Source organism: Hyla sarda, chromosome 3 (assembly GCF_029499605.1).
Source record: "Hyla sarda isolate aHylSar1 chromosome 3, aHylSar1.hap1, whole genome shotgun sequence".
Classification (NCBI taxonomy): domain Eukaryota; kingdom Metazoa; phylum Chordata; class Amphibia; order Anura; family Hylidae; genus Hyla; species Hyla sarda.
In genome coordinates this window covers 442,861,061-442,874,579 of record NC_079191.1, presented here as the reverse complement: position 1 = coordinate 442,874,579, position 13,519 = coordinate 442,861,061, and positions in this window count along the sequence as shown.

Sequence of the window (13,519 nt, the reverse complement as noted above, 5' to 3'; positions counted from 1 at the left end):
TAGGAAAGGAAGAGATTGACATTCAAACAGACATTTCTCCATTTTGGCATAAAGTTGATTGTCACGAAGTCTCTGAAGAACCATGCGGACATGCTGGCGGTGTTCTTCTAGGTTGGCAGAAAAAATCAGGATATCGTCCAGATATACAACAACACAGGAATATAAGAGATCACGAAAAATTTCATTAACAAAGTCTTGGAAGACGGCAGGGGCGTTGCACAGGCCAAAGGGCATGACCAGATACTCAAAGTGTCCATCTCTAGTGTTAAATGCCGTTTTCCATTCATCCCCCTCTCTGATGCGGATGAGATTATAGGCACCTCTTAGGTCCAGTTTGGTAAAGATGTGGGCACCTTGGAGGCGATCAAAGAGTTCAAAGATGAGAGGTAGGGGGTAGCGGTTTTTTACAGTGATTTTATTAAGACCGCGGTAGTCAATGCAAGGACGTAGAGAGCCATCTTTTTTGGACACAAAGAAAAATCCGGCTCCGGCAGGAGAGGAAGATTTGCGGATAAAGCCCTTCTTTAAATTTTCCTGGATATACTCAGACATAGCAAGAGTCTCTGGGACAGAGAGAGGATAAATTCTGCCCCGGGGTGGAGTAGTGCCCGGGAGGAGGTCAATGGGACAGTCATAAGGCCTGTGAGGAGGTAAAGTCTCAGCTTGTTTTTTGCAAAAAACATCTGCAAAGTCCATATAGGCCTTAGGGAGACCGGTTACAGGGGGGACCACAGGGTCACGGCAAGGAGTACTGGGAACCGGTTTAAGGCAGTCCTTGGAACAAGAGGAACCCCAACTCTTGATCTCCCCAGTGGACCAATCCAGGGTAGGGGAGTGGTGTTGAAGCCAGGGTAGTCCAAGGAGAATTTCGGAAGTGCAATTGGGGAGGACCAAAAACTCAATTTTCTCATGGTGAGGTCCGATGCACATTAGGAGGGGCTCCGTGCGGAAACGTATGGTACAGTCCAATCTTTCATTGTTAACACAATTGATGTAGAGAGGTCTGGCGAGACTGGTCAGCGGGATGTTGAACCTGTTGATGAGAGAGGCCAAAATAAAATTTCCTGCAGATCCGGAATCCAAGAAGGCCATAGTAGAGAAGGAGAAGGTAGAGGCAGATACCCGCACAGGCACAGTAAGACGCGGAGAAGCAGAGTTGACATCAAGGGCTGTCTCACCTTTGTGCGGAGTCAGCGTACGTCTTTCCAGGCGGGGAGGACGGATAGGACAATCCTTCAGGAAGTGTTCGGTACCGGCACAGTACAGGCAGAGATTCTCCATGCGGCGTCGTGTCCTCTCTTGAGGTGTCAGGCGAGACCGGTCAACCTGCATAGCCTCCACGGCGGGAGGCACAGGAACGGATTGCAGGGGACCAGAGGAGAGAGGAGCCGGGGAGAAAAAACGCCTCGTGCGAACAAAGTCCATATCCTGGCGGAGCTCCTGACGCCTTTCGGAAAAACGCATGTCAATGCGAGTGGCTAGATGAATGAGTTCATGTAGGTTAGCAGGGATTTCTCGTGCGGCCAGAACATCTTTAATGTTGCTGGATAGGCCTTTTTTAACCCCTTAAGGACCGGAGGTTTTTCCGTTTTTGCATTTTCGTTTTTTGCTCCTTGCCTTTAAAAAATCATAACTCTTTCAAATTTACACCTAAAAATCCATATGATGGCTTATTTTTTGCGCCACCAATTCTACTTTGTAATGACGTCAGTCATTTTGCCCAAAAATCTATGGTGAAGCGGGAAAAAAAATCATTGTGCGACAAAATTGAAAAAAAAAACGCTGTTTTGTAACTTTTGGGGGCTTCCGTTTCTACGTAGTACATTTTTCGGTAAAAATGACACCTGATATGTATTCTGTAGGTCCATACGATTAAAATGATACCCTACTTATACAGGTTTGATTTTGTCGGACTTCTGGAAAAAATCATAACTACATGCAGGAAAATTAATACGTTTAAAATTGTCATCTTCTGACCCCTATAACTTTTTTATTTTTCCGTGTATGGGGCGGTATGAGGGCTCATTTTTTGCGCCGTGATCTGAAGTTTTTAACGGTACCATTTTTGCATTGATAGGACTTATTGATCACTTTTTATTCATTTTTAAATGATATAAAAAGTGACCAAAAATGCACTATTTTGGACTTTGGAATTTTTTTGCGCGCACGCCATTGACCGAGCGGTTTAATTAATGATATATTTTTATAATTCGGACATTTCCGCACGCGGTGATACCATATATGTTTATTTTTATTTTTATTTACACTGTGTTTTTTTTTTTATTGGAAAAGGGGGGTGATTCAAACTTTTAATAGGGGAGGAGTTAAATGATCTTTATTCACTTTTTTTTTTCACTTTTTTTTTGCAGTGTTATAGGTCCCATAGGGACCTATAACACTGCATACACTGATCTTCTATGTTGATCACTGGTTTCTCATAAGAAACCAGTGATCAACGATTCTGCCGGATGACTGCTCATGCCTGGATCTCAGGCACTGAGCTGTCATTCGGCGATCGGACAGCGAGGAGGCAGGAAGGGGCCCTCCCGCTGTCCTGTCAGCTGTTCGGGATGCCGCGATTAGCCGCGGCTATCCCGAACAGCCCGACTGAGCTAGCCGGGATGCTTTCGGTTTCACTTTAGACGCGGCGTTCAACTTTGAACGCCGCGTCTAAAGGGTTAATAGCGCGCGGCACAGCGATCAATGCCGCGCGCTATTAGCCACGGGTCCCGGCCGTTGTTAGAGGCCGGGCCCGACCCGCTATGACGCGGGGCCACGCCGTGGCCCCGCGTTATAGATCGGGAGTGGACACATGACGTTCCAGTACGTCATGTGTCCTTAAGGGGTTAAAGGTCGCGCAGAGGGCCTCATTATTCCAGGATAGTTCTGAAGCAAGAGTACGGAATTGTACGGCGTACTCGCCAACGGAAGAATTACCCTGGACCAGGTTCAACAGGGCAGTCTCAGCAGAAGAGGCTCGGGCAGATTCCTCAAAGACACTTCGAATTTCCGAGAAGAAGGAGTGTACAGAGGCAGTGACGGGGTCATTGTGGTCCCAGAGCGGTGTAGCCCACGACAGAGCTTTTCCAGACAGAAGGCTGACTACGAAAGCCACCTTAGACCTTTCAGTAGGAAACTGGTCCGACATCATCTCCAAGTGCAGGGAACATTGAGAAAGGAAGCCACGGCAAAATTTAGAGTCCCCATCAAATTTATCCGGCAAGGATAGTCGTAGGCCAGAAGCGGCCACTCGCTGCGGAGGAGGTGCAGGAGCTGGCGGAGGAGATGGTTGCTGAAGCTGAGGTAGTAGCTGCTGTAGCATCACGGTCAGTTGAGACAGCTGGTGGCCTTGTTGCGCTATCTGTTGTGACTGCTGGGCGACCACCGTGGTGAGGTCGGCGACAACTGGCAGAGGAACTTCAGCGGGATCCATGGCCGGATCTACTGTCACGATGCCGGCTGGCAGGAGGTGGATCCTCTGTGCCAGAGAGGGATTGGCGTGGACCGTGCTAGTGGACCGGTTCTAAGTCACTACTGGTTTTCACCAGAGCCCGCCGCAAAGCGGGATGGTCTTGCTGCGGCGGTAGTGACCAGGTCGTATCCACTAGCAACGGCTCAACCTCTCTGGCTGCTGAAGATAGGCGCGGTACAAGGGAGTAGACAGAAGCAAGGTCGGACGTAGCAGAAGGTCGGGGAAGGCAGCAAGGATCGTAGTCAGGGGCAACGGCAGGAGGTCTGGAACACAGGCTAGGAACACACAAGGAAACGCTTTCACTGGCACAATGGCAACAAGATCCGGCGAGGGAGTGCAGGGGAAGTGAGGTATAAATAGGGAGTGCACAGGTGAACACACTAATTGGAACCACTGCGCCAATCAGCGGCGCAGTGGCCCTTTAAATCGCAGAGACCCGGCGCGCGCGCGCCCTAGGGAGCGGGGCCGCGCGCGCCGGGACAGGACAGACGGAGAGCGAGTCAGGTACGGGAGCCGGGATGCGCATCGCGAACGGGCGCCACCCGCATCGCGAATCGCATCCCGGCTGGAGACGGTATCGCAGCGCACCGGGTCAGTGGAGCTGACCGGAGCGCTGCGGTAGCGAGAGTGAAGCGAGCGCTCCGGGGAGGAGCGGGGACCCGGAGCGCTCGGCGTAACACTAACCTTGCTTTTGGTTCCTGACCTTGATCCTGGTTACCTCCTGGGATACTACAATGGTACTTATAGTATGTTCCTAACCTTGCTTGTGGTTCCTGACCTTGATCCTGGTTACCTCCTGGGATACTACAATGGTACTTATAGTACGTTCCTAACCTTGCTTGTGGTTCCTGACCTTGATCCTGGTTACCTCCTGGGATACTACAATGGTACTTATAGTACGTTCCTAACCTTGCTTGTGGTTCCTGAACTTGATCCTGGTTACCTCCTTGGATATTTCATTGGTACTTATAGTACGTTCCTAACCTTGCTTGTGGTTCCTGACCTTGATCCTGGTTACCTCCTGGGATACTACAATGGTACTTATAGTACGTTCCTAACCTTGCTTGTGGTTCCTGACCTTGATCCTGGTTACCTCCTTGGATACTTCAATGGTACTTATAGTACGTTCCTAACCTTGCTTGTGGTTCCTAACCTTAATCCTGGTTACCTTCTTAGATACTTCAATGGTACTTATAGTACGTTCCTAACCTTGCTTGTGGTTCCTAACCTTAATCCTGGTTACCTTCTTAGATACTTCAATGGTACTTATAGTACGTTCCTAACCTTGCTTGTGGTTCCTGACCTTGACCTTCTTTGTGACTTTGCTCCTATTTAGCCCTCATGAGTTGTTTTTGATCTGACCCTCTGCCAACATCTTTGACCTCCTTGTCACGATTCGGCTTACAGGTTGTGGATCCACTGTGTCAGCGAGGGATTGGCGTGGACCGTGCTGGTGGACCGATTCTAAGAGGCTACTGGTGTTCACCAGAGCCCGCCGCAAAGCGGGATGGTCTTGCTGCGGCAGTAGCAACCAGGTCGTATCCACTAGCAACGGCTCAACCTCGCTGACTGCTGAGAAGGCGTGGGACAGAAGGACTAGGCAGAGGCAAGGTCAGACGTAGCAGAAGGTCGGGGCAGGCGGCAAGGTTCGTAGTCAAGATGGATAGCAGGAGTTCAGGTAACACAGGCTTTGGACAACACTAAACGCTTTCACTGGCACAAGGCAACAAGATCCGGCAAGGGAGTGCAGGGGCAGTGAGCAGATATAGCCAGGGAGCAGGTGGAAGCCAATTAAGCTAATTGGGCCAGGCACCAATCATTGGTGCACTGGCCCTTTAAGTCTCAGAGAGCTGGCGCGCGCGCGCCCTAGAGAGCGGAGCCGCGCGCGCCAGCACATGACAGCAGGGGACCGGGCGGGTAAGTGACTTGGGATGTGATTCGCGAGCGGGCGCGTCCCGCTGTGCGAATCGCATCCCCGACGGCCATGTCAGTGCAGCGCTCCCGGTCAGCGGGACTGACCGGGGCGCTGCAGGGAGAGAGACGCCATGAGCGCTCCGGGGAGGAGCAGGGACCCGGAGCGCTCGGCGTAACAATACCCCCCCCTTAGGTCTCCCCCTTTTTTTGTCCGACAACTGCTTTACCTGGGACGAGGACACCGGGAGTGAATGGAGGGTTTCCTCAAAGGCAGGCAGTACAGCAGGAGTGGGAATGGGGAGGGAGGGCAGAGGGTGAAGCTTGGCACGGGGCAGGGTGACAAAAGGACGGGGGCCATGAGGAGGCACTGAGGCTTGCCTGACGGGACTGGGAGGGGGGGAGAGGCATCTCTTGTGGCAAGCAGAGTCCCAGTTCTTGATCTCCCCGGTGGTCCAGTCAAGGGTGGGAGAATGAAGCTGGAGCCATGGCAGACCGAGGAGGACCTCAGAGGTGCAGTTGGGGAGGACGAAAAATTCAATCCTTTCGTGGTGGGGTCCAATGCACATTAAGAGGGGTTTTGTGCGGTAACGCACGGTGCAATCCAATCTAACTCCGTTGACCGCGGAAATGTAGAGCGGCTTGACGAGACGGGTCACCGGGATGCAGAACTTATTCACCAAAGACTCCAAAATTAAATTCCCAGAGGCACCAGAGTCCAAGCAGGCCACGGCTGAGAGGGAGGAGTTGGCTAAAGGAAAAATCCGCACGGGCACCGTGAGACGTGGAGAAGCAGACTTTGAACCAAGAGACGCCACACCCACGTGAGCTGGGTGCGTGCGTGCGTTTCCCAGACGTGGAGGACGAATAGGGCAATCCACCAAGAAATGCTCGGTACTGGCACAGTACAGACAAAGATTTTCTTCCCTACGGCGATTCCTCTCTTCCTGGGTCAGGCGAGACCGATCCACTTGCATGGCCTCCTCGGCGGGAGGCCCAGGCGTGGATTGCAACGGATACTGTGGGAGAGGTGCCCAGAGATCTAAGTCTTTTTCCTGGCGGAGCTCCTGATGTCTCTCAGAAAAACGCATGTCAATGCGGGTGGCCAAATGGATAAGTTCTTGCAGGTTGGCAGGAATCTCTCGTGCGGCCAGCACATCCTTGATGCTACTGGATAGGCCTTTTTTAAAGGTCGCGCAGAGAGCCTCATTATTCCATGATAATTCGGAAGCAAGAGTACGAAATTGGATGGCGTACTCGCCCACTGAAGAATTACCCTGGACCAGGTTCAGCAGGGCAGTCTCGGCAGAAGAAGCTCGGGCTGGCTCCTCGAAGACACTACGGACCTCAGCGAAGAAGGACTGGACTGTGGCTGTGGCAGGATCATTGCGGTCCCAGAGCGGTGTGGCCCAAGACAAGGCCTTTCCTGAAAGAAGGCTCACTACGAACGCCACCTTAGACCGTTCTGTAGGAAACAAGTCCGACAACATCTCCATATGCAGGGAACATTGGGACAGAAATCCACGGCAGAGTCTAGAGTCCCCATCAAATTTGTCCGGCAGGGACAAGCGGAGGCTAGGAGTGGCCACTCGCTGCGGAGGAGGTGCAGGAGCTGGCGGAGGAGATGGTTGCTGCTGTAGCAGAGGCAGAAGTTGCTGTAACGTGGCGGTCAACTGCGACAGCTGCTGTCCTTGTTGGGCAATTTGCTGCGATTGCTGAGCGACCACCGTGGTAAGGTCAGCGAGACTTGGCAGCGGCACCTCAGCGGGATCCATGGCCGGATCTACTGCCACGATTCGGCTTACAGGTTGTGGATCCACTGTGTCAGCGAGGGATTGGCGTGGACCGTGCTGGTGGACCGGTTCTAAGAGGCTACTGGTGTTCACCAGAGCCCGCCGCAAAGCGGGATGGTCTTGCTGCGGCAGTAGCAACCAGGTCGTATCCACTAGCAACGGCTCAACCTCGCTGACTGCTGAGAAGGCGTGGGACAGAAGGACTAGGCAGAGGCAAGGTCAGACGTAGCAGAAGGTCGGGGCAGGCGGCAAGGTTCGTAGTCAAGATGGATAGCAGGAGTTCAGGTAACACAGGCTTTGGACAACACTAAACGCTTTCACTGGCACAAGGCAACAAGATCCGGTAAGGGAGTGCAGGGGCAGTGAGCAGATATAGCCAGGGAGCAGGTGGAAGCCAATTAAGCTAATTGGGCCAGGCACCAATCATTGGTGCACTGGCCCTTTAAGTCTCAGAGAGCTGGCGCGCGCGCGCCCTAGAGAGCGGAGCCGCGCGCGCCAGCACATGACAGCAGGGGACCGGGACGGGTAAGTGACTTGGGATGCGATTCGCGAGCGGGCGCGTCCCACTGTGCGAATCGCATCCCCGACGGCCATGTCAGTGCAGCGCTCCCGGTCAGCGGGACTGACCGGGGCGCTGCAGGGAGAGAGACGCCGTGAGCGCTCCGGGGAGGAGCAGGGACCCGGAGCGCTCGGCGTAACACTCCTTTTGTCCTGTAATCTGACCACTGTCAATCTGAGGCTATTTAAAGGGAATTGCAACCTTCTAATTCTCCATGGTCACATCTCTATACAGAGGTAAAAGGGCACAAACCAGGGAATTCCATTCGATTTTACACGTCTGTTGAGGCAGTGCCAACCAGGATACAGTTTAGAAGGTCCACTTTATGGAACCTAAGGCTACTTTCACACTATGGTTCATAAATCCATTATAAAACATCCGTTATATTCAATTCTATACTGATTCAATGGACATTATATAACGGATGAATAAAACTATTATAACGGATGAATAGATTTCTAACATCCGTTAATTAAACGGATAAATGCTTATCTGTTATTTTCCATTAATACCTTATTATTAACGTCCGTTACGCCATAAGCTTCAATGTTAATAATTAACGGACGTTCAATGACCCGTTAATTATAAACGGAAAAAAAATACTGCATGTCCATTCTATTCTTCCGTTATAACTAACGGACGTTAGTTTAACGGAACAAAAAAGGTACAAACGGAAGATTAAAAAATCCCATAGACTTTAATGGGATTTATTAACGGAAGTTTAAGGATCCATTATAAAAGACTTTATAACAGAATTTCATAACGGATCTTTAAATGGAAGAACTTTATAGTGTGAAAGCAGCCTAACACTGACACTGCATATTTTGTCAAATTTGCTTTGGGAGTTAGTTAAAACAAGTACCGTATTTTTCGCCGTATAAGACGCACTTTTTCTTCCCTAAAACTGGGGGGAAAAAGTCGGTGCGTCTTATATGGTGAATACACCCCTATCGCGGCGGTCCCTGCGGCCATCAACGGCCGGGACCCGCGGCTAATACAGGACATCACCGATCGCGGTGATGCCCTGTATTAACCCTTCAGACGCGGCGATCAAAGCTGACCGCCGTGTCTGAAGGGAAAGTGACACTAACCCGGCTGTTCAGTCGGGCTGTTCGGGACGTGATTTCACCGCGGTGGTCCCGAACAGCCCGACTGAATAGCCAGGTTAGTGCTTACAGGACACCGGGAGGGACCTTACCTGCCTCCTCGGTGTCTTCTCCGTTCAGGGATCCCCTGTATGGCCGGCGCTCTCCTTCCTCGTCATCACGTCGTCGCGTACGTGCGTCGGCGTGCGTAACGACGTGATGGCGGCGACGGAGAGCGAGGATACCCGGCCGGCAGCAGAGACGTTCCGGAGCGACGGGGACACGGCGACAGCGATGGAGCGACATCCAGGGCAGAGGTGACGGGTCCGGAGCGGCGGGGACACGTGAGTATTACCTCCTATGCAGTGGTCTTCAATCTGCGGACCTCCAGATGTTGCAATACTACAACTCCCAGCATGCCCGGACAGCCAACGGCTGTCCGGGCATGCTGGGAGTTGTAGTTTTGCAACATCTGGAGGTCCGCAGGTTGAAGACCACTATTGGGTTCAAAATCTTAATTTTTTTAGATTTTGCACCTATAAATTGGGTGCGTCTTATACGCCGGTGCGTCCTATAGGGCGAAAAATACGGTATGCGTGACATAGAGAAAGAGACAATATTAAAATGTGTAGCTACAAGTCCTGAAATTGTGATACCCAAATACGGAGTCAAGTTGATTTACACAGCTAACCGATTACTTTGAGAAGGTATATACTATTATGAAGCCATGAACGTCTTCTTCTACCGCGATGGAATTAGCCTTTAATCCAGTATATTTCCTGACCTCACAATCACATGTATCTTAGGAATATGATACATAAACACTTTACAATAGGTTCAGGAATAAGAACACTTACTCAAGAAATGTATTCATGTAAACTTAAAGGGGTATTCCAGGATTTTTTATTTTTTTATTTGACTATGCTACAGAGACTGTAAAGTTAGTTTAGTCCATAATATAGTGTCTGTTCCTGTGTGTGACGGTTTTCTCACAATTCTTCTGTGATTTTCACTCCATTATTTATTTTTAACCACATACAAAATGACTGTTGTCTCAGATTTTTCCCAGGTTGCAATGCGGCCGAGACCTGACATCACTAGTCAGCTGATGACAGGGAGCCTGTCTGCTTCAATGGGTGGAGCGATCGCTTGGCGGGAGAGAGATCAATCTGCAACTAATGCAACAGTTCCCTCCCATAGACTTGCATTGAGGGGGCATGGTCGTGACGCCACGAGGAGCGTGGCCACCACCGGCGGCAGCACCCCAGTCATCTGATGCATGGAGTGAACTGGATGACTGGCGATGCAAGGCCAGAGGCTCGTGACATCAAGGCCACGCCCCTCGTTGCATCACGACCATGCCCTCTCAATGCAAGTCTATGGGAGGGAACTGGATGACTGGCGATGCGTGGCCAGTGGCTCGTGATGTCATGGCCACGCCCCTCATGATGTCACGACCATGCCCCCTCAATGCAAGTGTATGGGAGGGGGCGTGACGTCCGTCACGCCCCCTCCCATACACTTGCATTGAGGGGGCATGGCCGTGACATCACAAGGGGTGTGGATGTGACGTCACGCGCCTCCGGCGATGCACCTGATGCTCTAAACGAATGCCAGGTGCATTAGGGTGATCGTGGTGTAGGCACCCTGATTGAAAACCACAGGTCTTTTGAATGGATGCAGCTCATTGATGTTTCAATGGGTGGGGTGGGAGGGCTGAAAATGGAATTGTGGGATTTGTAGTAGTAAAAAAAAAAAAAAAGAAAAGTCAAACAGGAAATACCATTTCACAAAAAGCTAGCCACAGTGTTATGGTAATCTCACAACATAGCCATTTAGCCCCAAGACAAGCGCCGATCCTTCCTAAGCATGTCCATTACTGTCTGCCAGGTACGTACTAAAATCACCTTATGATGGAGAACCCCTTTAATAAAATGTAGCAGACGAAGATCTAACATTGGGTCAAAGTGACATGAATTTATATTAGTTTCCTTGTAGGACGTTCGTTACAAATTGGTTGGAGAGGGAATCGAATGTAAATGACTTATTTGTGTTAAACGCTCCATCTGGTTTTAATATGGTATTGGCTCCTGCTATGGTTTTATTAAAATATTAATCCGTAACACCCACTGCTTTCCAATGTGTGCTTTTCTTCTCATGTATACAATGGGTCAAAGCTCCTCATCTCAGGAGAGGTTTGGAATTTGTAATTTAGACGCTTGTTTTGAACTCAGTAGAGGATTCCGCCGGCTGCAATCGTAACCGTTCCTGTTAATCCCTCATTAAATCCGGGCTCGCTTACATTCTCCACCGGCTCTCAGAGGCTTCACGCTGGCTCTGAATGAGTAGATTAGTCACGCAGTAGATTCTTAAGTGGATAGTGTTAAAGAGCTGCTAATAAATCGTCCCGGGCCAGGTATTACTATAATTTTAGAATTCTTTTTGAAACTTCTCATAACCTAAATCTCTTCCCGGAGCGTTGCCATTGGCTGGCATGACGTCACTGCGCCTTGAAGCCAAAGGGGAGCCTTCATGCACAAGGACGTAAGTGGTCGCGTCTCGGTGAAAAGGACTAGACCGTGAACAGATGTGGAAATCAACACTCCTTGAAGTTATTAGTGCTTAATTCCAGTAGCCCTGGACTGTCTGGAACACTTCCAGGTTGCGATCGTTTTCAGCTCAAATAAAAAGGTTGCGATATTTCATAGATGCTTGAAGACAGACCACCTCTGTTTTGTTCACTATATGTACAGCTGGATTATAGATAGACCCCAGCTCCCCATGAGATTGGTTTTACTGTGTTCAGAATAGATTTCATTTTCAGTTTGGGTAGGTGTTAAATGGGTACTCCGCCCCTAGACATCTTATCCCCTAGCCAAAGGATAGGGGATAAGATGTCTGATTGTGGGGGTCCGCTATCTCCCTAATGCACCCGGCATTCGTTTAGAGCATCAGGTGCATCGCCGGAGGCGCGTGACATCACATCCACACCCCTTGTGATGTCACGGCCATGCCCCCTCAATGCAAGTGTATGGGAGGGGGCGTGACGGATGTCACGCCCCCTCCCATAGACTTGCATTGAGGGGGCATGGTCGTGACGTCACGAGGGGAGTGGTCATGACATCACGAGCCTCTGGCCACGCATCGCCAGTCATCCAGTTCCCTCCCATAGACTTGCATTGAGGGGGCATGGTCGTGACGTAACGAGGGGCGGGGCCATGACATCACGAGCCTCTGGCCACGCATCGCCAGTCATCCAGTTCCCTCCCATAGACTTGCATTGAGGGGGCATGGTCGTGATGTAACAAGGGGCATGGCCATGACGTCACGAGCCTCTGGCCTTGCATCGCCAGTCATCCAGTTCATTCCATGCATCAGATGACTGGGGTGCTGCAGCCGGTGGTGGCCATGCTCCTCGTGGCGTCACGACCATGCCCCCTCAATGCAAGTCTATGGGAGGGAACTGGATGACTGGCAATGCGGGGCCAGAGGCTTGTGACGTCAAGGCCACGCCCCTCGTTACGTCAAGACCATGCTCCCTCAATGCAAGTCTATGGGAGGGAACTGGATGACTGGCGATACGGGTCCAGAGGCTCGTGATGTCATGGCCACACCCCTCATGACATCACGACCATGCCCCTCAATGCAAGTCTATGGGAGGGGGTGTGACATCCGTCACACCCCCTTCCATAGACTTGCATTGAGGGGGCGTGGCTGTGACATCACAAGGGGTGTGGTTGTGACATCACGAGCCTCTGGCCCCGCATCGCCAGTCATCCAGCTGGCGATGCGGACCCCCTCGATCAGACATCTTATCCCCTATCATTTGGAAAGGGGATAAGATGTCTAGGGGCGGAGTACCCCTTCAAGATGTGTTCTTTATACCATTCTAAAACAGAAATTCCATATTTCTTTACCTCCAAAAGATGACATATTAGGAAGCCATAAACTTGAACTCCCACTAATTCTGAAAAGAAAGGAAGCATGAGTAAAATAAAATAAAAAACTCTCTGGCATTGACTGGAGATGTCTAGTATTCAGAAATCTCCCAAAAAGTTATTTTAGCTGAAGCGCCATTGAATTCAATGGTGTCAAATCTGTGTAAGATAGTGCCGACACTTCAGTAGATAGTGAATGGAGAGCCAGTGAGAATTTTGGGCCACTGCTTCATTTTCATGGGGGGCACACAGGACTCCCTTTGTCATGATCGGAGGTCCTAAGTATCTGATTGGTTGATACTATTGGCATATCTGCTTGTAAACTGGTAACATAATACAAAATAATTACTAAGGGAATATCAACCATGTCTGTGTTAATGGAGCCACAAAGAAAGAGGAACCAGCCCAGTAGGTTGGTGGAAACCTTCTCCCCAACACCTACTTACTGCAGTCATAGCAAACAAAGGAAAGTGTTATTAGCCTAAAAATTAAACAAGTACCTAGGCCCCTCTTAGCTATGGGCCCCTGCTCCACAATAAAGTCATTAAAGGAGTACATCAAAGTCAGGTAAGAATGCATAAAAATGGTGCAAAAGCATAAAGGATTGCTTTCACGTCTTCCCCAGTTCTGAGAGCACCACAAATCCATTTGATTTTAGGGATTTAGCGTTACCCTTCCTGGTTGTACATCCTAGTTGAGCTAGGTACTACAGTCCCAGAATGCACTGCTTCCCTTTGATCTTCATCACAGCTCTTTCATGA